At 47.7% G+C, this 25,722-nt stretch overlaps 1 protein-coding gene and 1 long non-coding RNA gene across 7 annotated transcripts in view; one reads left to right on the top strand and one right to left on the bottom strand.

Moving 5' to 3' along the window:
* Positions 1–12,309, bottom strand: part of LOC121823278 (uncharacterized) — a 43,319-nt gene extending 31,010 nt beyond the window's left edge. Inside the window, exon 1 of one of the 2 annotated variants that reach the window (XR_006064690.2) lies at positions 12,171–12,309. This is a non-coding gene — a long non-coding RNA (uncharacterized LOC121823278). The remainder of the gene's footprint in view (positions 1–12,170) is intronic. The other variant, XR_013045147.1, reaches the window with a different exon arrangement.
* Prkn (parkin RBR E3 ubiquitin protein ligase) overlaps positions 1–25,722 on the top strand; it is a 1,203,648-nt gene that overhangs the window by 1,120,951 nt on the left and 56,975 nt on the right. The gene's annotated exons all lie outside the window — the stretch shown is intronic.

Below are 25,722 nucleotides of genomic sequence, written 5' to 3'. Positions count from 1 at the left end.
CCATTCTGCTCCTTGGTCCTCCCCCTCGGCATCTGAGTTCTCCCCCTCCACATCTGACTTCTCCCCTCCACAGCTAAGGCCCACCCCCTCCACATCTGAGTTCTCCCAGACTCATAATACTTTTTCTTGGCTCTATCCCATCTCCTCCATCCCTGCTACTCACCATATGCCGTCAGAACTATTTCTGTAGCTGCCTATTGGGAAAACTTCACTCCAAGCCGACCCCCCTCCAAGCATCCCCTTCCCACACAGTTTCCAGACACACTAGGGCCACTTCCAACCCCTGCATCATGCAAAGACCCCCATGCCTAGGGTTCGGCTCTGTGCAATCAGCCCTGGTTCTCCAGAATGTGACCAGACCTTTGTTTGATCCCTGTGGACCACAGCCGCTGGCTTCCCCACCCACACTGTAGTATTGTTATAACATCTTACCTACCTGCCCATAAACTCCTTATGGAAAAATCCTTCCCTGTCTTCTCTGTGATTGTATCACTTAGTTCAGCAGCTGGTACTTACCCAGGCAGTTGGTAAGTACTTGCAGGGTATGTTTATACGTGAGTAGAGGACAAACAATTTGCATGTTGGGTCTAACATTGCTTTTGGTGATTGGAGCATTGTCTTTAAAGGAAAGGTAACTGTTCTAGGGTATTCTCAAAACTACAAAAGCAACACCTGAAGCTGTCCTAAGAAAACCATAGTTTCCCATGAGTCCAGTGTGGGTTTTTTGGGCATGAGCAAAACTACCGACTTCTTGAAGCAGCTATGCTGAGCAGGTCTGCCAGCCATCCAGTTGTGAGACATAAATGTACGCCTGACCATCATGGTAGTGGGGAGAAGCCCAGGGCCCCTGGCCATGGCTTAGTGCAAACTCCAAGCCGACTTGCCCTCTCTTGCAGAGTGGCCATAGCCGTTTGCCTGAGGAAATGTGGTTTAAACACATGCATTCACACACGTATGCAAGATGGTGGAGATTTTCACAGGTGGAGGCATTCAAACAGGAAATAAAAAGGGAAAATAATTGTGAATGAGCTTTTCACTGGGAGGCTTATTATACGTGTGAATTGCTGATTCTTTAGCAACGTGGTAACAGGTGACAAAGAAATTGCCCTTCAAACATGTGGAAAAACACTCTGAGAACACAGCAGATTCACTAAATAAACGTTGCACAATGCCACACATTTAGAGTCACAGAGGGCTGTGTGACCTTCCTGGTCGCCATCCTGTTCATGATTGCTAGCATCAAAAAGACAGCTGCCCAGGGCTGTGTGGGAATCAACTGGCTCCTGCAGCCCACAGGGACCAAGAGAGCAGGGGCCCAGAGCAGGGCAGGCCAGGGTTCTGTCCACCGTCTTCAGGGCAGCCTGGCCTGCACTCTGTCCATCCCTGCCTGCCGCAGCAGGGATCTCACAGTGAGCAGTTATAGTGGCCACACAAGCACACACAGGTAGCAGAATGTGACCCACAGATGCATGCTGTGTCCCAACCCAGCCTTCTGCAGACCCTCCACATTGCCAAAGGTCTCACTCCTTCCTGGGACACTCAGGGGCTGGCCCCAGAGGAGAACCTTCCCTCCAGCGGTGGTTCTGCTTTCGGGCATCGGGAGGAGAGTCATTCGGTTCCAAAACCCCTGCCTGACACACACGCTCTTCTTGATGCCTGCAGACAGGTCCTGATAAACTACTGACCAACAACACAGGCCAGTCTGCGAAGGCAAGTGAAACATGAGACCCAGCAGGATCCTGCTGCTTCCTTCTCCCAAGACACTTGTTCAGTGCAATGGTGATGGAAGACTTTGGATGTCTCCCATCTCTGTGAAAGCCCATATGTAGAAAGTAGTGGGAGCTAAGCAACTTTGTCCTCAAGAGATACTGATCCTGCATCCATATTCCAAGGCATTGCACCCTTCCATCTCTCCATACAGCATGAAGCAGAGAGAGAGCATAATAGCCCTTTCAGACGCTAGTTGGGATATAACTCTCATATCCTGCTGGTTGTATGAGGATGTCAAAGCCAAACCTGTGTAAGGATGACATACAAAGATGCTGACATCCCAGCCCATGGCAGTTGTCAAGGTCATCCCTAGAGGGCTGCAACTTCTGATATTTCAAGGCCTTATATTGCCAACGTATCTCTCTATTAATATGACACTGGGGTGTGAAAGGGATTGTAAGAAGTATAAATGACCTCTGAACACCACAAAGAGAATGCAACTACATGCCCAGTGTGTCTCCTATTTTGGCCCACATGCTGTGAGAGTTATTGTCAGCTACACCATGAGAGAAGGGCTGTCGCTGGTGTCATTTCCGTTTATTTATTTAATTCTAGCATGTAAGGCCAGAGCTCAATTTCTCATCTGGACGGTGATAGCCTTCTAGAAATAGCTGTAAAGAAGCCCTGTTATGGTTTGAGTGAGACATGTCATCCATAGACTTTTGTGTTTCAATACTTGGTTCCAAGCGGGTAGCTGTTGAGACCTTTGGGAGGTGGAGCCTCCTGGAGGAAGTTTGTCACTGTGGGGTGGACTGTGAGGTGAGGTAGGCTCTAAACTCTCAATGTCCACCCCACAGTGACAAATGTGAGCTCTCAGCTTCCTGCCTACCTGTTGCCATACTGTCCTGATCACCATGGACTTTCCCTATGGAAAGAGAAGCTAACTAAACTCTTCCTTAAGTTGCTTTTGGTCAAGGTATTTTATCACATTTTAAAAAAACAAAAAAGAAGCACAATTGCCCTTCTTTCTTTCTGTTATAACTTCATTTTTGTAAACCTTTTAGTATATAGAAAGAAACAGGAAAATGGCATGCAAACAGGAGTATGTACATGAATATGGAGTTACTATAATACAGACTCAGTACACATGAATGAATTCTCTGATGTTTTATTTGTTTTCTTTGCTAATTGCTTTGGGTTGTTTTCTTGTTTTCAAGTAGGAGACTGGGAATATCTGGCTGGCATCTCAAACAACAACAAACTTTTTTATTTTATACTTTTTTATTTGAATTTATTTTTTTGAGAATCTCAATCTTGTACATACTGTATTTACATTGGTTCTCCCCTCCAAATTCTTCCACGTCCTACCCCACACTGTCTTGAATTTGTAGCCTCATCTTCTATAATTATTATGGTTTTGTGTGTGTGTGTACGTGTGTGCATGTGTGTGTATGTGTGCATGTGCGTGTGTGTATATGTGTACATGTGTGCATGTGCGTGCATGTGTATGTGTGCATGTGTGCATGTGTGTATGTGTACGTGTGCATGTGTGTATGTGTGCATGTGCATGTGTGTGTGCATGTGTATGTGTGTGTACATGTGTGCGTGCATGTGTATGGGTGTATGTGTGCATGTGTGTGTATGTGTGCATGTGTGTGTGTGTGCGTGTGTATCCTTCTGAATTCACTTAATGTTACTCTTACATACATGGGTTTAAAGCTGACCACTTGGGACTGGCAAATCTATCAGAGGTGTCTCCCTAAAGAAAACTGGTTATCTCGTCCTTAGCTATACCTTTTCATCTGAGGATGGGCCTTGTAAAATTTCCCTGTTCTTGTTGGCATGTTGGCTGGTGTGGTCCTTGTACAGGTCTTGTTTAGGCATTTCATGGGTGTAGCTTATTCTATCTGGAAGATGCTATCTCACAAAAACCTCCAAATCCTCTGGCATTTCTGCCCCCTCTGCAAGGATATTCCCTGAGCCTTAGACGTTGGGGTCAGTTGTGGCTACACCAGCTGGGGCTGGTCGCCCCATGGTCATCTGTTCACTACATTTAGAGCGCTTGGGGATCTCTGTAGTAGCTTCCATCTGCTGCAAAAAGAAGCCTGTTTGAGAAGAGTGAGGGTATGATGGTAAGACTTTAGAATACGGTTAGAAGCTATAGTGATTTAGGAAAATGCCAGTGTGGGTTCTCCTCTCAAGTATGTGGCCTCTCCAGCCATGGGTAATTGGCTGGATTTTACAGGCATGAGTTCCCTCCTATGGAGCAGGCCTTAAATCCGATTCCATAGCTATCGGTTAGCCCCGTGATGTAAGTGCCACGATTGCACCATTGGGTATACACGGCCAGGCCAGTCATTGTTGTGCTTCTCAGGCTCAATGTCTGGGTAGGACTACGGATTGTTCCTCTCCCTTGGCAACTTCACCTTCCAGGACTATGAGAGCTAACCTTGTGGGGAGGGGGTCGGTATTCCAGGTCAGAACCAGCTCAGTTCCTCCAAGTTCTGCATATAGAGTGTGTGGCATCATTACCAGTAGGCTCTTAACTTTGAGTTCTGGGCATCAACCACAGTTGATGGCGATGATCTGTACTGTTGGGGAGGCCTCTTAGATCGCCCTCACCAACAACTCAAAGGGAGGTTGCTATTGTTCCTTATTGGAATTTGTGTTGGATCCTTTATGGATCTTGTGGGGAGGGTGTTATCACTCCATCTGGTATAATTCCATTTAAACTATATACCCAATTGAGATACTGTGGGGGTAAAGGACAGACCCTGTGTCTAACGTACTATACTCCATAAAGGCTCTCAATTATTTCTGTTACCTAACTATTAGCACTGACAACTGTTACATGAAGGAGTCGGTGAATGAATATACAATTCTGTGTCCATGGTATAAACACCGTGCTCACATTTACCTTGTTATTAGAGACTTACTCTAACATTTCACTTGCATATCTGTGGTGATAGATGTGTCCTGTTTCACTGTAGACAGCAATTGGTAGCAGATTTTTTTTTTTAATTTATACCGAAATATAGTAAAACTCTGCTTCCTGTCTTTCCAAATGCCGGCATATTTCATAAGCTAAATCAACTAGGAAATGCTTATGGGGCCAGGCAGTTAGGGCTGAGGCACAGCCAGGCTAGAAGACGCTCTCACCACGGTGTTCAGGTTCTGGAAGCAAACGCCATGTGGGAGGCGTCGGGAAAAGCGAATTGTTGTTCACACCTCAGCTTTGATTTGGAGGCACCTGTGAGAGAAAATGCCTCTCTCTCTCAGTACTTGCTGGTTATTTTATTTCCAGAAAACACGCTTGTTATTTTAGCTGAGGTAATTGCCTGAGCTCCGGGGGATGATTTGTCATAAATGAACAGTGACATCTACAGGTAGACCAGAGTAACATGTATCGTGAAAAAAAAAAAAAAATGACTGTTCTCAGTTGTCTGGGTAGGACCCCAAAAATAATGTCACTTGTTTTTATTTCAGAGAGTAAAGAGCAACATCCGAGTTGGAAAAAAAAAAAAAAAAACAATCAAACCACAGAGAGGCAGACAGAGTCCATTTCTGAACAAAGGGAGTTCTTTTCTCCTCTAAATTCCTGGGGTTTCTGACAAATCAGCTTGTCTGTTCAGGCGCTTCCGCACGAGCACCATATGAGAGTGTTGGCTTCCGCCTGCTTTTCTTCTCTGCTTTGATTAACCAGATCGGCCGAGGCTGCTCCAAACACACTGTTCATCTAACCATTTACATAGCAATATTTCCAAAGTTAATCTCCTGTTCTGCTTCTGCGGCTTTGTGATTTAAAGGTTGTTATCGATCTGTTCAATGTCGTCTCAGAATGGCATTGGCAGCTCAGAATCCACCCCCCACACAGGCTGCTCAGTTAGAATAAGCTGGTCTAGACACCGTGGATACTCCACTGACCACACACTAGTCTCATTATCACCCTCTGCCCATGAAGTTGACCAGATCCCATGAGCGATGGCTGCAGTCCCCAGAGTTTCTGAGGTCCCTGATAGGTCACTGATGTCCATCTGGATCAAACTTTGTAGCTAGATTGAGGATAGAAAGCAGGAATTCTCTCTGTCCTCTGGCTAAGCTTTGCTTAGGGCCCTATGCCTGGGGAACTGATTGCCCAGACATTCATCCAATAAGTCTAGCTGTTAAAAGCCAGAGGCTGGGGAAATGGTTGATTGACAGACAAGGTCCCCAACACGTAGAAGTTGGTTTACCTGAGTGTCCTCATTGGCAAATGGCCATGACTGCAGCTTTCTTATGCCTGCAGGAAATAAGAGCCTAAGCAACCCCCAACCCAATGCCTGGGGAGCAAAATAGCTTCCTTTTCTCTCCTTCTTCTTGGGGACAAATTCCATCCTCAGCATTGCATGAGAAGGTAAATGCATGTTCTTTAAGTCATGGGTTGAAATGTGGTCATGAAGCTCTTAGATGGCTTTTATAGGGCAAACCTAGTTGTCATCAAAACTGTGGACCAGCAGGCACAATCCGTCCCTCTGGACTGGGGTCAGGAGAGGAGGCAATGAGTCCCTGGCTCCATGGGTTGGATGTGAGTGAGCAAGCCGCACCCCACTCCTTCCTAGGCTCGCCCCTCTCCAGAGTTTCTTCTTGGCTCTTCCCTTCCCACTCTCTTTAGCTACGTCTCCTACAGATGTGGCTTCCAGTGCCAAACGTCCCATTCATCTCTGCCTCATGTCCAACATATGCTATACATATTGATAGGCAAGACCTTTAAAAGATGAACCCTGGCAGAAGAGGGTGGTGCCTGTCAGCATGATAGCATACCCCATCAGAATACACATAACATCAAAAACCTCACCCACAGCCTCGGCCAGACCATGGATGCTTCATTTCAGTGGGATAATGAGAGGACCGGGGCAGAAGCAATCTGATCACCTCCCTTCTTGCTCATGTCCACTAAACCACTAGCTGATAGGCAGCATGTGGCTTTATTGTCATGAGCAGACACGGGAGAAAGCAGACTGCAGTGGACAGAGAGGTCACACTAAGGGAGCTGGTCTCTGTAATTGTATGTGTCAGGATGCCTAGGTGTGAGCTTGGCAGGCCAACAGCTCATGGCTAGTCACTGGTAACCTTAGAGAGTTCTTCAGTATCTCTTACCTTATCTGTTCAGCCAACCCATCCTTGCTGGGTACCATCCACACACCTGGTACTGGTTCTCAAATGCAGTTGAGATGCATTGGTGATCCAAAGAACCAGATACCACTGCCCCCTGGTGTTCACTCTGCACCAGTAGGAATGGACACAGGACAGAAAGCCAGCCGGGTAATGACCGACTAGGCCGGGCAGACCAAGACTGAGAAGGACAAGAAGTGGCTGTCTCAGACTTTGTGCACCATTGGTCAGCTGAAGTCACTCAGTTCCACTGCCCTGGTGTGAAAGCAGTCACAGACAACTCCAACCAGAGTGGCTGTGTCCCGAGGGAACATTAAGGAGTTCTTCCGGTACTACTGGATGACCAGTGTGGAAAAGAACAAAAGTGTGGGGTGGGGGGGGAGCAGCACTGAGATGGGAAAGGAGAGGCAAACCCAGCAGGAAACCTGTGAACACAGCAGGCTGTACAAGTGCAGCTGGAGCACAGCTGGAGCACAGCTGGAGTGCAGCTGGAGCGCAGCTGGGCAGGGGGAGGACTTGCCAGTGGCACCTACAGAACTCCAGGACATTCCTAGCTAAGGAGTGTCAGGGTACAGCCCAGGCCACAGTTGAGTGCACAGAACACTTTAGCTAAAGGAGATGTCAAGGGACAGGAACACAGAGCAGTGTTGTTTGTAACAAAATCTCGATTGTTCAGTTTTTTTCAATGAAGACTCGGGAGCCAGATGCTGAGGTCAAAGCCTGCTGGCTCAAAGAGGCAGAGAAATCCCAAAGCTTACCTTCCTCCTCTGCCGTTGTCCCAGAAGCCCCCTTCTCTCATACCTTCTCAAACAAACAACCAAAACCCTAAACTGAATGCCCCCCCAAATTCTATTTCCTGTGCATCCTCTCTCCATCCTCCTGAGTCCCTCTTACTCTCTATGGTTTTTCCTTAATAATCCTATGTTCACTTCCCATCAGCTGGTTACTTGCTCCGCCTCTCAACCTATCGTTGACATTAACTAATCCTGTTTATAATATTCAAGCAGGAAGTTCTTGGACTAAAGATGTGTGCTAGGGGCTGAGCCACACCACAACTAGAAACAGGGGTTTTTTCCAGTAAATAACACAGTTTTGGGGTTCACAGTGAGGTCACATATCCTGCAGCAGAGCAGAGGCTGGCAAGACTCTGTCACTGAGTGCCGGAGCCCCAGGAGCCCCAGCACAGAGAAGTCATCACCGGAAAGTCCTGTCTGGCTGCTCCAAGGGAAAGATGAGGGGCGGGGCTGGACATTGGGAGACACCAGGGCAAGCAATGACTGTGGCTCATACCTGAGAGAAGCAGCATTTCCAGAAGATTCCACAAGTAAAGGAGTTGACGTATCACTGGGTGACCTCATGTACAGCCTCAGAGAACGTAGAGTCAGAGGGCCTGTAGTTTGAAGCTCTGTATTACTCTGTAATGGCTCAGGACAGGGCTGAGTACTGAACGACTACATCCTCACTGCCCACAGTAGTGGTGGTGATCAAGTCATTCTAGCTCGGATTTGGGCCTTAACTGAGTAGATTTCTAACTAGGTTATCGTGTTAAGGTCCACAAGCTCTAAGTTCTAGTCTCCACATCTGGGACCAGTGATATGGCTCAGAGAGTACAAGATGCTTGCTGCCAAGCCCAGCAACCTTTAGTTCAATCCCCAGAACCACATGGTCGGAGAGAACCAATCCCTAAAGGTTATCCTCTGACTTCTACATACATGTCATGGCACACATGCATCACATAAGAGGGCCACACATAACCAATAAATATCTATTCAAAAATCCTCCCCATCCAGGAAATGAGTTTAAGAATAAAAATAAGATCCACCCACATGAATGACAGCTGCAAGGAACCAGTCAGGCTTTGCTGATAGCCTCATCACCCACATGCTTCTCAGGTGTTGTTCGGTTGAGTTCATTACCCATGTTCTCCTCCAGCTTTTTGAGCCACCTTGTCCTAAAGTTAGACCACAAAGTCCTTCATTATCCTCAGGTTATAAGAAACAGACAACATGGTGGCTTCCATTGTCCTGGCCCATTAAGTGACAGTCTCTGTGACCCCTCCCTCAGGGCAACTACCATCTATGTTAGAATAAAGAAGGAAGTGAGAGATTCACATTTTGGCTCCCTCTCATAATGAGCCTAACCTCCTGTGAATGATGAGAGTATTTAAAATGAGACCCATTAACTTCCCACTTAATGTATACTATAGTCTGTCAACTAAAGACCTCCCCACTGACCCCCGGTGTCCCACTCTGCAGAAATCAGCATCACCTGGTGGAGGGTAATTTGTCTTTTATACCTGTTGAGACTTGGGCTTCAACAAGAGAAAAATGACTTTTTCCATTAAAAAAATAATAATAATACAGAGGGAGAATTAGGGTTTCTACTGAGACATCATGACCATGGCAACTCTTATAAAGGAAAATATTTAACTGGGGCTGGCTTACAGTTTCAAATATTTGATCCATTATCACCATGGTGCTGGCAAAGGACCTGAGAGTTCTATATCTTGATCCACAGGTGACAGGAAGTGAACTGTGGCCCACACTGGGTATAGCTTGAGCAAATGAGACCTCAAAGCCCGCCCCCACAGTGACACACTTCCTCCAACAAGGCCACACCTCCTAATAGAATAGTGCCTCTCTCTATAGGCCCAGCATTCAAACACTTGAGTCTATGGGAGCCATACCTGTTCAAACCACCACAGAGGGAGGGAGAAACTAAGAAGTTTTAAATAATAATAAACCTCATCTGCATACTATGAAATGACTATGAAATACTGAGAAAGCAGCTGGACGGAAGGCTAAACCTCACGTTACCTGCCTTCTTCTGCTCCTTGAAGGTAACCCTCGGCCACAAAGCTGGAAGTTAATACATCTTTATGAAGCCAGCATCCTGATGAGATTTCAGCATCCAGTACTTTGGTCCAGGCAAGGGAAGGGGGAGCACTTGGTCGCAGTGATTGGCAGCAGAAGCTGCGAATGGCTGTCAGGGGCCCTCCAGGCAGTCCCGAGCTCAGGCCTTTGCTATCTAAACAGACCCTGGAGAGCCAGGACCACCCACAGAGTTCCCCAGCAGCCACCACTGGCCACCTGACTTGACAAAGAGAACACTGAATGCTTCAGGCCTAAGACAAAGTGTCATCAGGGAAGGGATGTGAGGCTGCAAGCCTGGGACACTAGCAGCTGCCCCGGCCACTTGTCCCGGATGTGGCCCCTGGCTCCACTCCCACAGGGATCGGAAGCGGAATGAACTGTGTGCGCTCCTGAGAACCACTTGCAGACAAGAGGGAGAATGTGCAAATTAAAACCAACCCTGTGAAGTCCTACCTCCCTTCCCCTTCCTCCCAGGCCAGAAAATGAGATGGCGAGGATCAACTTTCCTCTCCTCCGGCCTCGCTTCTCAGGCCCCATCCCTTCATGGAAACTTGTCTCCTCCTCTGCTTCATCTCCTGCCACAGACTCCTCTTAGGACAGCAGGAAAGGAAGGAGCGGAGGGGACACAGGAGGACCACCCTGTCTGCCTTCACATTGGAAATGTTTCTCTCTCTTCTAAGGAGGTTTTCCTTTTTAATTAAAAAAAAAAAAATGCTTTTGTGAATTAACGTGCAAATCCACATCTCCTTTGTCTGGTACTATCCTGGTCTCCAGGAATGACTACACAACTTTTTTCTCAGCTTGGCTGGTGGGGAATGCTAAACCCAGAAGGTCCCTGGCCTTTCCTGGGTGGCCAGGCTACCGGTAGCCTGGAGAGCCTCCCAACCTCCCTTTCCCACTCCTGAATCCGAAGTCTTTCTCAGACAACCCTGGTGCCCACTTCAGCTGTTCATTTTTCTGCCTGCTCTGAGCCCCCGTCATTCCCATCTTCTCCCTTGGGTATCCCGTCAGTTTCCCACCCTGGCTTGTAGCCCCCAGAGCAAGGTGCCTGGACCTTCTTCTATGTTGCATCCACTAGCTTGTGTTGATAGAGCGGTTGTTAAATTTTCCCTTCCTTGTTGTATATGTCAAGCTTAAATCACCTGATGAAAGGCAGACAAGGGGAAGTGGAGGCAGAAACCTGGCAGTGGAATAGGGAGTCCATAAGTGACAGAACCTTCCACGCTATGCCCTGGAGGATGCTGTCCAGCAACTCAGTAATTGCCACAAATAAGTCAGAAAGGTACTGCTGGCCTCATTTATAGGCTCCCTTCCCATTGGTGTTGTATAAGGATTTGGAAAGGTTCTTACAGCTTCCAAAGAAGTTACACTCAGGGCTGGAGAGATGGCTCAGTGGTTAAAGGCATGGGCTGCTCTCCCAGAGGACCTGGGTTCGATTCCCAGCACCCATGTGGCAGCTCAGAGCCATGTATAACTCCAGTTCTAAGGGATCTGACACCCTCCTGTGGCCTCCAAAGGCACCAGGCACTCATGTGGTCCACAGACATGCAGACAGGCAAAAGATCCATATACACACAATCAATAAAAGTTAATAAAAGGGTCAAACAGCCAGGGTTCTACTCTGCTCCTGAAGTATTCTAGGACAGACATTGGGAGGACAGGGGAAAACTGTCTGTCTGCCTGTCTGATCCCCATTCAGTCTCCAGCTGAAGTCAGAGAGATGCATAGTTGAGGCTTCATAAGCCTGTGTGGGATAAACGCGTGAGCGAGCCACATGTTGGTCTCAGCTCTGCTGTCACCATGGTACCCAGATTCTCTGACGCGGGGAGGGTCTCATCAGAGGAAATGCATCTCGCTTCAAAACGAGAGCAGCGCTTGCAGGTATCCTGGAAAACCCACCCTGGTTTGGATTGTTGCTTCAGCGCCAACTTATCGACCTGCACAATAAAGTAAGGGAGGGAGGCAGGATGGGCATCCTTCCGTCAGGGACGGAAAGGGCATCAGGATGGGCCTCCGCTTTGCAGTCAGAACGTGTAAACATCCTCATCCCGTCACGTCCCTTCCTGCTGTCCTGAGTGGGTGGGAAATCACATTGTTTGTTTTAGGAGATCTCGAATCCTTCTGAGGCTTCAACATTCTCTCTGTGCTTGAGACAGCTGCCAGTGGTGCCTGCTCCTCCTCCTCCCCCTCCCCCGTCAGCACCGAATCCTCTTCACCGATTTCTTCCCCACCTTCTGTACAGCGGCCCCCTCCCCATCTGCTTCCTCAGAATGCTCCGTATGGCCCACACTGAGAGCCAGGAGCTCGGCAGCTGGGGGCCGGCGGTGCAGGCTGGAGAGCTCCATCAACAGCAGCCACGGGCTCGCAGTTGATCTAGAGGACACTAAGCTTTGCAGAGGGCTGAGCACAGCTCTCTCACAGCGAGACTGCTCTTACCGGACTGAGAAATGACCGGGGTGTCATAGGCGAGGGCAGGGCTCAGGTTATAGCCGCACTGGCTGCTGCTCCCACACACGAGCGGGAAGAGGATACGGCAGCTGCCTCTTCTGGAACAAGGCCAGCAGCTGAGGCCCGCTGCTGCCACCCCGCTCGCAGGCGCACCTCTGGATGCCCCGTGCTGCTCATCTGCACACGCCAGTTGTGCCAACATCTTCCCGATCCTCCCCTCCAAGGGCAGCAGGCACGGGTGTGCCAAGTCACTGCCTCAGCTGGCCTCCAGCTTGCTCAGAGCCCCACACCTAAGATCTTTCCCATCCTGGCACAAGAAAGAGAAAAGGTCACGGGTGGCCAGCTTAGCTTTCTTATTTGTGATACACACATGACAGAATTTAATCTTCCCGTTGCAAATGCTCACAAAATAGGTGGGTTTTTTTTTTTTTTCCAGTTCTGCCTCACAGCTGAGAAGCAGGACGTGGTAAACTTTATGAGAATGGATCTGCTACTCAGATTTATATAGACACATAGCCATTCTATTGATCAGACTCTGCTGGGAAGGGAAAAAAATCCTAGTAGTGAAGAGCAGGGAGACAGCTGCGGGAGGCTCCTGTTTCTATACCTGGTGCGAAAAGTAGGGTGTGGTGATGTCCAGACTGGAGAGAACCAGGCTTGTAGCCTGTGGTTTCGAAGGGGGATTTGAATTGACATGTGTGAATGTGTTTGTGTTCACGTGTGTGCACATGTGTACTGAGTTCACGGAACAGCATTGGGTCCTGTTGCTCCTATCGTACTGTCTACTTTGTTTTCTGTTTTTTTTGAGACAGGATCTTTCCTTGGCGTGGGGGCTCATTGACCAGCAGGCACCAGAACTCTGTCTGTGTCTGCCTCCTCTATCCTGGGATTAAAAGCACAGTGGCTTTTTGAGTGTGTATGTAGGGACCGAACTCGGGTCCTTACACTTGCCCGGCAAGCACTTTTTAGACTCACCCATCTCCATAACCCACGTTTTAAAGTTTTATTCTGCAAGTGGTTACATAGCGCAAAACATCACACTAAAGGTTTTCTCTCCATGGCACAGTGATAGCCATATATGGGTCCGTCACATCTTCTGATAGCTTAAAAATATCCAGCAGGGTCACCATTTCCCTGTGAATTTGCTGGGCTCCCAGTGCAAAAATCACTCATCTGTGCCCTTGGAAAGGGCCGCACTAGGACTGGGTCTTTCCTTCCCCCCACCCCCCAACTGTCGTTAATCTCTTAGCATCAACACACTGCGTATTTGTGTGCCATTTGGTAATTTGGACTTGAAGATTGTACTCTGAGAGCCATATGGCCATTACAAGCTGGCATAGAAGAGGATACTTAAGGACCGAACAGTCTCAAATGGTCTGTCCAAAATGCTTGTACTCCAGACAAGTCTTCCCAGCCATAGCATTTGGAAAACAGACTTCATTCATGCTGCATCTGTGGGGTTTGTGTGCATGTGACCTGATTCTTAGGGTCAAGTGCAAATGAGCAAAGGCCATCCCATTCTGGGGATGATTACTTTAGCCAATTTCTAGCATTTTTTATACATTTATTTTTCATTCATCCATTCATTTAAGACAGAGTCCAGTGTATCTCAGGCTGGTCTGGAGCTTGTGCTATGGTCAAGTATGACCTTGAACTTCTGATTCTCTTGCTTCTGCCCCCCCCCGCCCCCAGCCCCCCCCCAAGTCCTGGGATTACAGACATTCACCACCATGCCCAGTTGATTCATTGCTGGGAATCCAGCCCAGAAAGGGCTCTGTGCATGCTCGGCAAGCACTCTACTGACTGAGCTACATTCCCCAGCCCCTAATATCTCCTTTTCATAAAGTGTTGGAAAGAGCTTTCATTGCACATGGAACCTCCAGTGTCTTTTTTAACACCCGTGAATGATTTCAAGTGACATTATATGGAGACAAAATGGATCCTGCGGACACTTGCACCAGGCATTCCAATACCGCCCTTTCTTCCCCTCCGAGCTCTGCTGCATCCTCTCTGCTCTGTGCTGTGCATCGCTCCCAGCATTGCTGATCTGAAGCTCACACACATATGTGGCCAGCTGCCCACGGGCCATTCTGGGCCCAAGAACCAGCCTAAGGATTCATCCATAACACCTTAACTAAATGAAAAGTACAGGAGGTTTTGTTATTACAGAAGCAACCCTTGCTCTTCAAGCAGTGTCAGAAACCATAGAGAAACACAAGGGGACATAGAGACATCAACCCTGCTCCCACTTTCATGGGCTGGACCTTGTACCGCACAGTATTTTTACCACTCTCCTCCCCCTTGATAAGATCACATACAAGTTTATATTTCTCTCAGTCCGTGATTAATAGCAGTCCATAATGAGGATGTGCCATAATTTGCTGAAGTAATTCATCTTACAGAATGGTGGTCATTATCCTGTGGCCTAATTTTTACATCTCTGATTTTATTTTTCTCTAGAAAGAAAAATGAGCTTTTTCCTTTTTCTTGTCAAGCCGTTATTAAAAGTCCCTTTTATAGTAACATCACTGTAGAATGAAGCCATCCCTATCCTGTTACATGGCCTCACAGACAACAAGTGAGTACAGACCCTCTGGCCACAACAGTGCGGTCTGGACCCTTCCTGGGATCCTTCATTCCTCACTTATGCCAAGTGACAAGTTTGATTTCTTATTCAAAGAGCCAGTACATTTCCATAGTTCCAAACAACTAATAATTACCATTGGCATAATTCTTAGAAAATGGCTTTCCTCTGAAGTTCTTTTTTCATTATTTCATACTTGTGTTTTAATTTTTCAGTAAAGTACTAAAGGGATGCAAACCCCAGATTAGACAATCTCCACGATGCTAAAAGTCAGAGAATACCTGGAAGGCAGCACCAGCATGTCAACAGTGCCAGCTGCCTTTCCAAGCCCTAACAGCCGAGCTCGGCCTCCCATCCTCACCAGGAATGAGAGAGGCAAATTCACATTCAGAAAATGGAGACTTGTTCAAGGGCACTCACGCTGGGAAGAGGAGTCAAGAGGTTCAGTGATCCCCTCAGTCCGCCTTTTTGGTGCGAACATGAGATTTAGGTTTAAACGGAGGGCAAGAGGTGTGCACAAACCATCCTTGTCAAGCTATGACCCCACCCATCTCAGCTCCAGCATTTCTCACACATTGTCACACTGTATAGAAGCTCTCAGAATGACAGGTGGCCCCTCTGGCTGGCAGCAGGACTTCAGCCTGTGAGACTCCCGGGGAAATTCCCGTTTCTTAGGCTCCATTGTTTCAGAACTCTAAGAGCTAAAGAAAGGGGCATATGGAATTCCTCCTTCTTGCCTGGGTGGTTACTTCCCAGTGATGGTGTGGTCAGTTGACATCATAATTCACTGTCTGGAAGGAATCACAGACTTGCAAATTCTGGACCGCTTGACTGATGCTGGATTAAGCAGAGAATGCATGCTGCCAGAGTAGAGCAGAGAGCTGGGTTAGGGGAGTTAGGGACCACCTCTCAACCATCCCGCGCTGCCAAGAGTCTACATTTCGTTTGGGCCAGTACTGATTAAGAGCCAGTTTTGCTGTGCTCTGTCAGGCATTTCACTGAAACCCTGTTCTCCTTGAGATTATAAAGAGTAACTAAAGGTCCTGTTCAAAGGGACGAGAGTCCCTACCAAGGCACAGTGAGTCCAGCAATGGAAAGTGTTTTATTTACTGAACGAGCAACTCCTCTCTCCGAAAGAACTCGGAAGCTCCATCTCACATTTTAGATGGATTTGTATCTGACACATGCCAATAGAGACATGCATGAGCTTCAGGCCACGAGCTCATTATGATCCACAGGTCCTACAGACAAAATGTAGGAGGTCATGAGGGTCAGCCCATGCACTCACCTCCACCACTGTTAGTTGGTATGTTCCCAGTGCTGAGCTCATATAAGATATGTTTATATTATGATTTATTATTATTATTATTATTATTATTATTATTATTATTATTACATTTTGTTTTTTCAAGACAGGGTTTCTTTCTGTGGTTCTGACAGGGATGTCCTGGAACTCCCTATAGGCCAGACTAACAAACTCAGAGATCCACCTGCTTTTTTAGCCTCCCTGGGATTAAAGGCATATGCCTGACTAAGATAAGATAAGAAAGCATACTTTTTTCGGAATTAAAAGACCCAAATCCCACTTGTTCATCTGGTGTCTGAACTGCCACTGTGGTCAGGAATGGCATCCTGACTCTCCAGCCCCACCTTTTCATTCACCTACAGAAGAATGCACAGGAGCCCCACGTGGCCGTGCGTGCTTATGGGTTCCCTATCCTGTGTATGGCCCCCAGAGGCCAGCAAGAAAGCCGAGAGTCACCAACCCACTTCCAAGCTAAGGGACTTAATAGCTGCTACAGCTGCCACCCCTTGAGGCATAGGTGTCTGAGAACATGATGACGAATGATAACCCGTGAATTTAACCCAGATCCCACTGTGAATCTTACCATTGTATGACCAAGCCTGTTCTGACCATTTGTTGTTTGTTCTTGGCTTATAGTAAAGACCCGTGAGATGTTTGAAGGTATAAATCAGTATTCAGGCTAAATAGCCCTGGACCTGGAGGAGATGGGGAAAAGCAATTTTTATCACTTAGTCAATCTCCCTACCTTCAGTGGGGATGAAAACTAATAAACATACCTCAAGACCATCCCCATGGGAGAAGAATTAATTCAACATGTCTTAAGATTCCATACTTTCTGGCTAGAATTTCACCCCAGTATTTACAGCTGTGCACTCTTGTAAGGAGTTTGGGTTTGGGAGAGGGTTATGGTTTCTCTGCAGCAAATAAAAGGGAAGTGTGCCTGTCTGCACCATGTGGTGACTTATTTGAACAAGTGTCACCGTCCTCAGAAACAGAGCCTCCTGAAGACAAATAATTTATTTGAACTCACAGTGCTATAGAGTGAGTGATGGGCACCATGATACGTTTCCCTGCACTTGCAGACAGAATCCTAGGAATAAGAATCTGGACGTGGGGAACAAATGTGGAAATCCTAATAGTTTTACAGCTTAATGCCGAACCTTAATTATAATTTACCGGTGCCTTTGGGGTCATTGACAGGACAAACTAGTACAGGATCCAGTAAAGCCCCTGGACACTAACCACCTTGGTCCCCTTTGTGGGGCTTCCTGTTTTCATCCACTTGACCTTGTTTTCCCATCATGACCCCAGTGTCACCTAGGCTGTGGGACGAGGGCAGACCTGATTATGGAGGTTCCTGTTTACATGCTCAATCTACTCCTCCCTTCCTACTTTACTAAAACTTAGTAAACCTCTCCCCAGGGACTAGCCCTGTATGGCAGCACTCAGGACACACAGTTGAGTATCAGGGACCGTGAATCCAGCAGAAACAATGGGTGAGAAAACACTGCACACTGAGTGCTGGGACTTGGGGTCAGGAAGATCCGAGGTGGCAGGAGTGTGTAAGAGATACATCAAGCCCAAGCTTGGGTTCAGGGGCTCTTGTGGTTTCAATGTATGTGAAATGTTTGGTCTCCAACTGGTGATGTCTATCTAACATGGCTGTAGAACCTTCGGGGGTGGATCTCTGTGGCTGTGCTTCACTGAAGAACAGACTTCCTCTTGGGTCATTTACACCAAGAGCAAGCCAGCCACTCATTGTTCTGTCTACTTCTCTCATGATCTCCCCAGCCAAGGGGCATAACATATGGCATGGGGATAAAAATGCTAACTTGGTCTTAAAGAATCTTTTACCAAATTTCTGTAAGAGACAGTCACTCTATTGACCCAGAACATCACTCAAAAACAGAAACAGAAATTATCTACCCAAAACCACAAGCTGTTGCCAACATTCATGACAGTTGCTTTCAACCTTGTTGCTTACAAGAAATGACATATTTAACTGCTCTCTCTCTCTCTCTCTCTCTCTCTCTCTCTCTGTGTGTGTGTGTGTGTGTGTGTGTTTCTCTGTCTTTCTGTCTCTGTCTGTCTCTCTCTTCCCCTCTCTGTCTCTCTGTTTCTCTGTCTCTCTGTCTCTGTCTGTCTCTCTCTGTCTCTGTCTCTCTCTGTCTCTGTCTCTCTGTCTCTGTCTCTCTCTGTCTCTCTCTGTCTCTCTCTCTCTCTCTCTCTCTCTCTCTCTCTCTCACACACACACACACACACACACACACACACCCCACACTGTTCTGAGCCAGGGACATGAAAGAGTCACAAAGGGAAGAGGGTAATATACTTTAAGATCGAAGCTTGTAAAAAGTGAATTAGATGGGGAGTCCATGACATAGTAAGATTGTTTACTTCATTTCTTAAAGATAGGTTAAATTTAAATGGGTTGAGTCCACAGTAGGGAAAGAAATTGAGCACATAGTTTTAAGTGATCTCAAAGCATATTATTAACTTGTTTGCAAGGTTGGGCAAAAGTTCAGTTTTGGAAGGAGAGTATTTCTAGAAATTTTTTAGAAAGCCACTGCTTAGAGGAAGTGAGGTGCTGAGGGTGGGTCTTGGGTTTTATCACCTCCCCTTACTTCCTGTCTACTCTCAGCTTCCTGCTCCTGCTGCTGTGTCTCCATCTCTGTGAGGGACTGTGTACCCTCAAACTGTAAGCCAAAATAAACCTTTTCTCCCTGAAGTCGCTCCTTGTCAGATAACTGATCACGGCAATGAGAAGAATAAGAAATATAGGAGAGTTGGACTAAACAGGGTCCTCACTGAGATCTACAGCCCTTGTCACAATCAGCTGTGCAGCTCCATAGTTCAGGACGGAGGATGCGGGTGTGACATCCAGACAGAGTCACCCAGGGAAGTCTGCCCCTTCCTCCCGCACTCTTTGTGACCAATCCAGAGACTCTCTAGGGGCCTCGTGGACCCCAGCAGGCTGTGCCCCCAACCGAAGAAGAAGAAGAAGAAGAAGAAGAAGAAGAAGAAGAAGAAGAAGAAGAAGAAGAAGAAGAAGAAGAAGAAGAAGAAAAACCACTCTGTAGTGAGCACTGCCAATTTCCTGCCCTTGTGTGCTGGGCCCAAAAAAAGTATCAGTAGGTAGGCACTAACTACTCGGATGGCGTTTCACTCACTCACCTGAGAGCCACAGTTATCTTCTGAGCGCTCAACCTCATGCTCCTTAGCTGTCACTTCATTAGTTTGTTTCCAGTCCCTTAGCAAAGCAATAAAGTTGGAAGAGAAAGAGAAACTTAGGCATGTGTGAGGGACGGGGAGAAGAATCTTGCAAGTCTAGGTTTTAGTTTATAATTTAGTGCAACACCTGCAAGTTGGCAGTACTATTGGAAGATAACATTATTCATTCCTGCAGGTCATGGAGGCATTTGGCTTCCTCCCCTGCTCCTGACCCCCAGGCAAGTTTTATCTTGTGCTAACAGGCTTCCAGGGGAGTCCTCCAGCCTGGCGATGGGCCGCCACAGGAATCAGCTCCATAAGTGTGCTTGGATTTGTGCATTGTCTGCAGTCAAGGCAGAGATGCCTATCAGGAAGACGGAGCAGAAGGTCCCACCTTTATTAAGCAGCCATAGCCAGGAGGCTCCTCCCAGAGGCCCAAGGAACACATGATGCTTGCTTCTTGCAGAGATATTCCAGGAGAATAAATACCTCAGGCCCCCCAGTTCTCACTCTCCCTGCCTCCAACACACACACACACACACACACACACACACACACACACACACACACACACACGCTGGAAGAGGTTCTGGGACAGAGAATGCTGCCAAGTGACCCAGTGACAAAGACATGGGAAGGGCTGGAGGCAGTTCGAGTGGAATCCAAATCGTAGCGCTGACTTTCCAATTGAATTCTTCAGTTTTTTTAAATATTTTCTTCTAAATTGAAATAAAATGACATCATTTCTCCCCATCCCTTCTCTTCCTGTCAAGCCCCTCCCTGTGCTCGATGCTGATTTATCTGAACTGTCACCATTGGAAGTCCTGCCGCGGAGACCAAAGCTTTCAGCTTAGTAACTCAGAAGCGAAGGTCTTTACCCCACACTGGATGGACAGTGACTGGAAATGTAGATCTTCACTGCTTTACACTTATTAAGCCCTGCCTGCGCAAGCGTGATGCTACAGTCCCCAAAGGCAGCTTATCAAAGGCACACTCTGAGCTGCAGCCCACTCCATACTTGCTGACTGGATGCTATTCTGACCTTGGTACAAGATCTGACAAAGTGGGCAGGCAACCGAGTCAGGAGGGATGCTCTGGAGTTCTGTGAATGGCTTTGTGTGCCTCATGCTTTCATTGTAGACATATTACACCTCATTTTCCTTAATTGGACTGATTTTTTTTTTCCTTTACCCCGAAACGTTTTCTTTACAACAGAACCACAGAGGACGTAGTTGAGTTGGTGGAATCCCTGCACATAGCCTGGGTCCAGTCCCACGCATGTATGACCTTGGCATTGGGGCCAGGCTTGGTGGTCCACACCTCTCATCTAAGCATGTAGGGAGCTGCGACAGATAGATCTCTGTGAGTTCAAAGTCAGCTAAGCTACACAATGAGACTTCGTCTAAAATAAAATAAACCAAAACCTGGGCATGGTGGCACAAGCCTACAAGCCCAGCACCCAGGAGGTAGAGGCAGGGGGATCAGAAGTTCAGAGTTATCCTCTGCCACATAGTTCAAGGCCAGTCTTGGGGTATGTGAGACTTTGTAAAAGAAAGAAAGAAGGGAGTGGGGAAAAAATTTCATTTAAATCATCTGAATCATTAAAATCCTCCTTGTTAGTTTCCTCATTTACAGGAACAGTGGTTGCACACTAGGCCTCTGGCATGCCAGGCAGACTCCCACTGACCCTCATCCCCAGCTCTCTTTTTCTTTTTCTACCTCCAGATAATTTCTCACTGAGTTCCCCAGGCTAGCCTTGAACTTGCAATCGTCCCTGCCTTCGCCTCTCGAGTAGCTGGAATCAAGGCTGTGCTCTTACGTTCTGTGGTGACATCACTGGCCACCCCCACAGTCCAAGCTGACCCCAGACCAGCGGTTTTCCTAGCGTGGTAACCACTGGTCATGCAAGGGTTCTGAGCATACCTCGTGGAGCCAGTCCAGACCAGGATGTGTTGTGAATGTGGAGTGTAGGCGAGACGCGAAAAGTTGAGTAAAAATCAGTCCGCAGCAACCTTCACACCACGGCGCGCTGACGATGTACGCGGAATATGTTTGGTGAAGTCAGCATTACAATTAGGCTTCCCCTCTCTTCATGCAGCCACTAGAACATTTTAAATGCTTGCTGCTGTTTTGACTGGATAACCTTAGTCTAGACCGTGTCCCTTTAGAAAAAGATGAAACTGGAACAGAGTCCCACCGCTCTTAGCCTGCCCCAGCTCCTTTCTGGGAGTAATGCATCCCAGCATCCAAAACTAACATCCTAAGTGAGGCTCTGCCCCCGCGCCCTTCCCTGGACCCTGGTTAGCTACAAGGTGGGTGCTCCACCCTGCCCAGCCGCCTGCAGCCGCACAGCGTGGTGCTGGATTATCCTGTTCTAAGCAACCTAAATGGACTAGCCACCTAACAAGGTTCCATTTCATCACACTGGCCTTGTAACCCTGGCCATGCTACAGAGTTCCACAGCCAGCCTTCAAGCTCATCTCCTCCCCTGATGTCCCCTCACTCCAGGCGCCTGAGTGCCAACCCTCCTACCCCCTACCTCCCCCCACCCTGCTCTCCTCAGCACAGTTGAATTCTAAATACTGCCCTTCCCAAGAGGGCTGGCAGCAGCACCGTTCCCAGCAAGCTCAGGGAGTCCCTGTTCACCACCTTGTCCTCCTCCTCACACCCTGACTCCCAAGAACCTCATGTCATTAGATAGTGTGGACATGGCTAACTCACCGTGGACTCCATGAGGTGCAAGCATGATGGAGTGGGAGATTCACACACAGAACGTGCTGAACAAATACCCATGGGAAGAGGGCTTGGGGTGAGGAAGGGCTGAGAGAGGGGAGGGGAGGGTCCTAGGAGACTGGGCAGTACTGCATGTCTTCCTTCTCTGTGGAGACACCGGGCACACAGTGTACACCAGGGACTTCAGTATGACTGAGCTAGAGCAGGGCTTCTCACCTGCCGAGCGCCCTCAGCACACACTCCCAGCAGAGGAGACATTCTGCACTGGGGACCATGGCATCCTTTAGGCCTGCCTTCAGCTCATGCCCCTCAGAGGTCCTGTGGAGAGTGGCTACTCTGGACTTCTGAGGGTCCCATTTCCCCTTCACTGGAAAAGGTCCTCGACTGGTGTCACGTTCGTGCTCCTCTATTAGGTCAAGGACAAAGTGGCGTCTCCTTCGGGCAACCTTCTCATCAGCAGACGGTGGTCTCAGAATGTTTTCTTCTTTCTTTACAAGGCGTGGTCCTTTACGAGTGTTTGGATTCCTGTGCCCTTGACTTTCTCTGGGTCTTACCACTTGTTTCTGCCTGCCCCTTCCTACTGCCTTCCACCTGTCATCCTTACCTTTTCCAGTCACTTCCGGTCCCCCTGAGTTCTCCACCCATCATGCCCATGAGCCTAGCCTCTGAGTCCGGCTCATCAATGTGTCACTGGACTAAAGCTGCCCCTGACCAAAGGGCTTGATCCTGGTTCCTCTCTTCTGGGCTTACCCCCCACCCCCTGATCCCTGGACATCAATGTTGTCTTCCTGCCGCTCTGCTCTAGGAATATTCAGCCTGCAGACCAGGACAGCGATGAATGCGACCCAACACCATTCATAAACTCACTTAACAGCATTAAGAGTGATTCTGGGGGGCAACTCTCTTGTGCCAGTTGTCAAGCACCAATTTTGTAGATAATGATACCGTGTCAGTATCATGCCAAAGCTTGGTCACACTAGGAGATTCTTCTAGTTCCCCACACCTGTTCCCCTGCAGAGATTGTGAGATCTGAGAGTCCATAGCCCATCCAATGGACATGTACAGTGGGTCGCATGCAGCTTGAAGAAAGGTGAAGGGCAGAAAGCAGTGACATCCCTATGCGCCCTCTCCCACGACCTGGCCTCCCCACTGTGGGTTTCTACAATCTTGCACATAGAACTACCCAGCCAGGCACACGATTGAGTTCTCTCCCACAATGCACAGCTGTCTCCAGCTCACCCACTCTTCAAAAGGACTGTCTCTCCTATTTGTAAACCTCTAGACCTGAGCACCCGTAACTTAATGTGATTCCAGTTCCTGGGGAGATGAAAATGTGTAAGATTAAAAAAAAAAAAAACTTAGCTACTTAAAAGAGGAAGTGGGTGAAAGAAATTGTTTCGTGTGAACAAGTTTGTCTGTAGCTGTGTGTATAAGAAAGGTAATGCTGGTGGGGAGTAAAGGTAAATGGTAGAGTGTTTGCCTTCCAGGGGTGAGGCCCCGGGTTCTGTCACCATCAGAGAGGTGGAGAGAGAGGAGGAGAGAATGAATATTTGAAGGCAGGATGCACTGATTGCCTTGCTCAGGACCAGTGGAAAGAGCCTAGGACAGGCATACCCAGCCCCAGCCACACCTGCGAGACTATGCAGCACGATGAAGGTTTACTGTGTATCTTTGTTTTTTCCCAAGATGGGGTTTCACTCTTTAGCTTAGACTATCTTTGAACTCATAATCCTCTTGCCTCAGCCTCCCAGGAGCTGGAATTACAGGTGAACACCATAAAGATCCATGTAATATGCATTTTGGATTGGTTTATTGAGTATTCGTGAAGTAAAAAAAAAAGAAAAACTTCTACAACGTGCTTGCAGGGTGCCCCCAGCATGGTTGGACCCTTTCCGAAGCTGATCCTACCCCAAACTGCCCAGGGCTGGGCTCAGGTGTCCTGGAAGGGAAGGCAGTCACCCCCTCCTACTCTGCTGGAGAGCATAAGGATGCCCACCGGCATATGGGACAAATTTGGCTCAAATCACCATATGGCTTGGATTTCACATTTTTACTGGCATGGTATAATCATTTTTAGAGTCGAGTGCCTTGCTACAGATTGTAAATGATAAGGTCAGGAGGATTAGAGACCAGTTAAAAATTATAGAAGGCATATGCTGCTCATTTGACTAATGAATGGCCGCATTCAAACATGTTCCCTAATTAATGGCAATATTTGAATGGGTCCACTAATGAATGGCAATATTTGAAAGTGTTGTTGGGTTTGATACTCTGTGACCAGTGCTCCATTTCCGGAGAGTTCCAACTGCTCCAGAAGGTCTGGGAAATGCCGATTGGAAAGCAGAGCCGGGCTGGCCTTCCAAGATGGTAAGCAGAATTCTCAGTTACAGACAAAAATTTACCCACCAAGAAGTTTGTTTAGAGGAACATGGATGGTGTGAATCTTGGCATGAAACCATTACAAGAGTCTCAGCTTGCAACCAAATCCTACTTTAGCCTTTGGAAACAAGCGAAGCCCTGATGGGAGAGCCATTCCGAGATAGAGACCAACTGTCACTGTGGGAATTGTTTAAAATGCTCACAGCTAAGACAAACAGGAAGGAAGTGGGGAGGTGGGCAAGGGACGAGAATCAATCATAAACTGTGCCTCCCTCCCCACCCCCACTGCCCGTAAGGCCAAGGACCCATTCTGCCAAGTAGGCCCAGGACACTGCGTGGGAGTGGAGCCTGGGACTTTGCTCTCTCCATCTCTCTAACCTGGACCTCCACTGTGCCGGCTGTCAGTGTTAAAAATCTACCAAGCCGTCCAGAATCAGACCGGGACAATCAAAGAAAGGCTCTAAGCAAGAGCCATTGGGAATGGACAGAGTGGGGTGGCCACAGGCCATCTGGACCCTTGCTCAGCTACGTGGATTAGGGTTAGAAGTTGCTCAGGGTTGTTTCCATAGACCGGATTGTGCACGTGTATCAAAAGTTCTCAGTAACACTCGGGAGGCAGAGCCAGGCAGATCTCTGTGAGTTCGAGGCCAGCCTGGTCTACAGAGTGAGATCCAGGACAGGCACCAAAACTACACAGAGAAGCCCTGTCTCAAAAAAAAAAAAAAAAAAAAAAAAAAAAAAAAAAAAAAAAAAAAAAAAAAAAAAAAAAAAGAAAAGAAAAAGAAAAAAAAAAGAAAGTGCTGGCGTTTATTTGACATTCTTGGCAATGCAGCTTGAAAAGCAAGGTGGTTGGGAGCAGCATGTTGGGGAGGGGTGGGAAGTAGGCTTTGCCAAGCCTCACTCCTGAGTTCACAAACCCTACCCAGAAGCAGCTGCAGATGCCCTTTGACCCAGCTGCTTTACTTCCCTAAATGCATCCTATGGATATCCCTTCACTTGTACAAATCAGCTCTGGAAAGAAAGGTCCCCGTGGCTTTGTTTATAATGGCAAGAAAGGGCGAGGGTATGAGGCACATGTGCCCACTGGAATCTTACACAGCTGTTCAGGGGGACTGGATCTAAACTCGACATCTGGAAGAGGCCTTAAGTGAAAGACCAAGGTATTGCCCACAATACATATTAGGAAATTTTATAGACCATCGTTGTTTTAAAATAGAACTTTTGTGTCTGTCAGTGTATAAGATATTTCTAGAGCAATATGCACTAAAACAATATTCATCAAAGACAGAGAGTCCTCTGGCAAGCCTTGTGGCTGACCGAGAAAGATT

The sequence above is a fragment of the Peromyscus maniculatus genome, chromosome 16 (assembly GCF_049852395.1).
Source record: "Peromyscus maniculatus bairdii isolate BWxNUB_F1_BW_parent chromosome 16, HU_Pman_BW_mat_3.1, whole genome shotgun sequence".
Classification (NCBI taxonomy): Eukaryota; Metazoa; Chordata; class Mammalia; order Rodentia; family Cricetidae; genus Peromyscus; species Peromyscus maniculatus.
The sequence above is the reverse complement of the archived record's forward strand: the minus strand, read 5'-3'. Positions and strand labels throughout refer to the sequence as shown.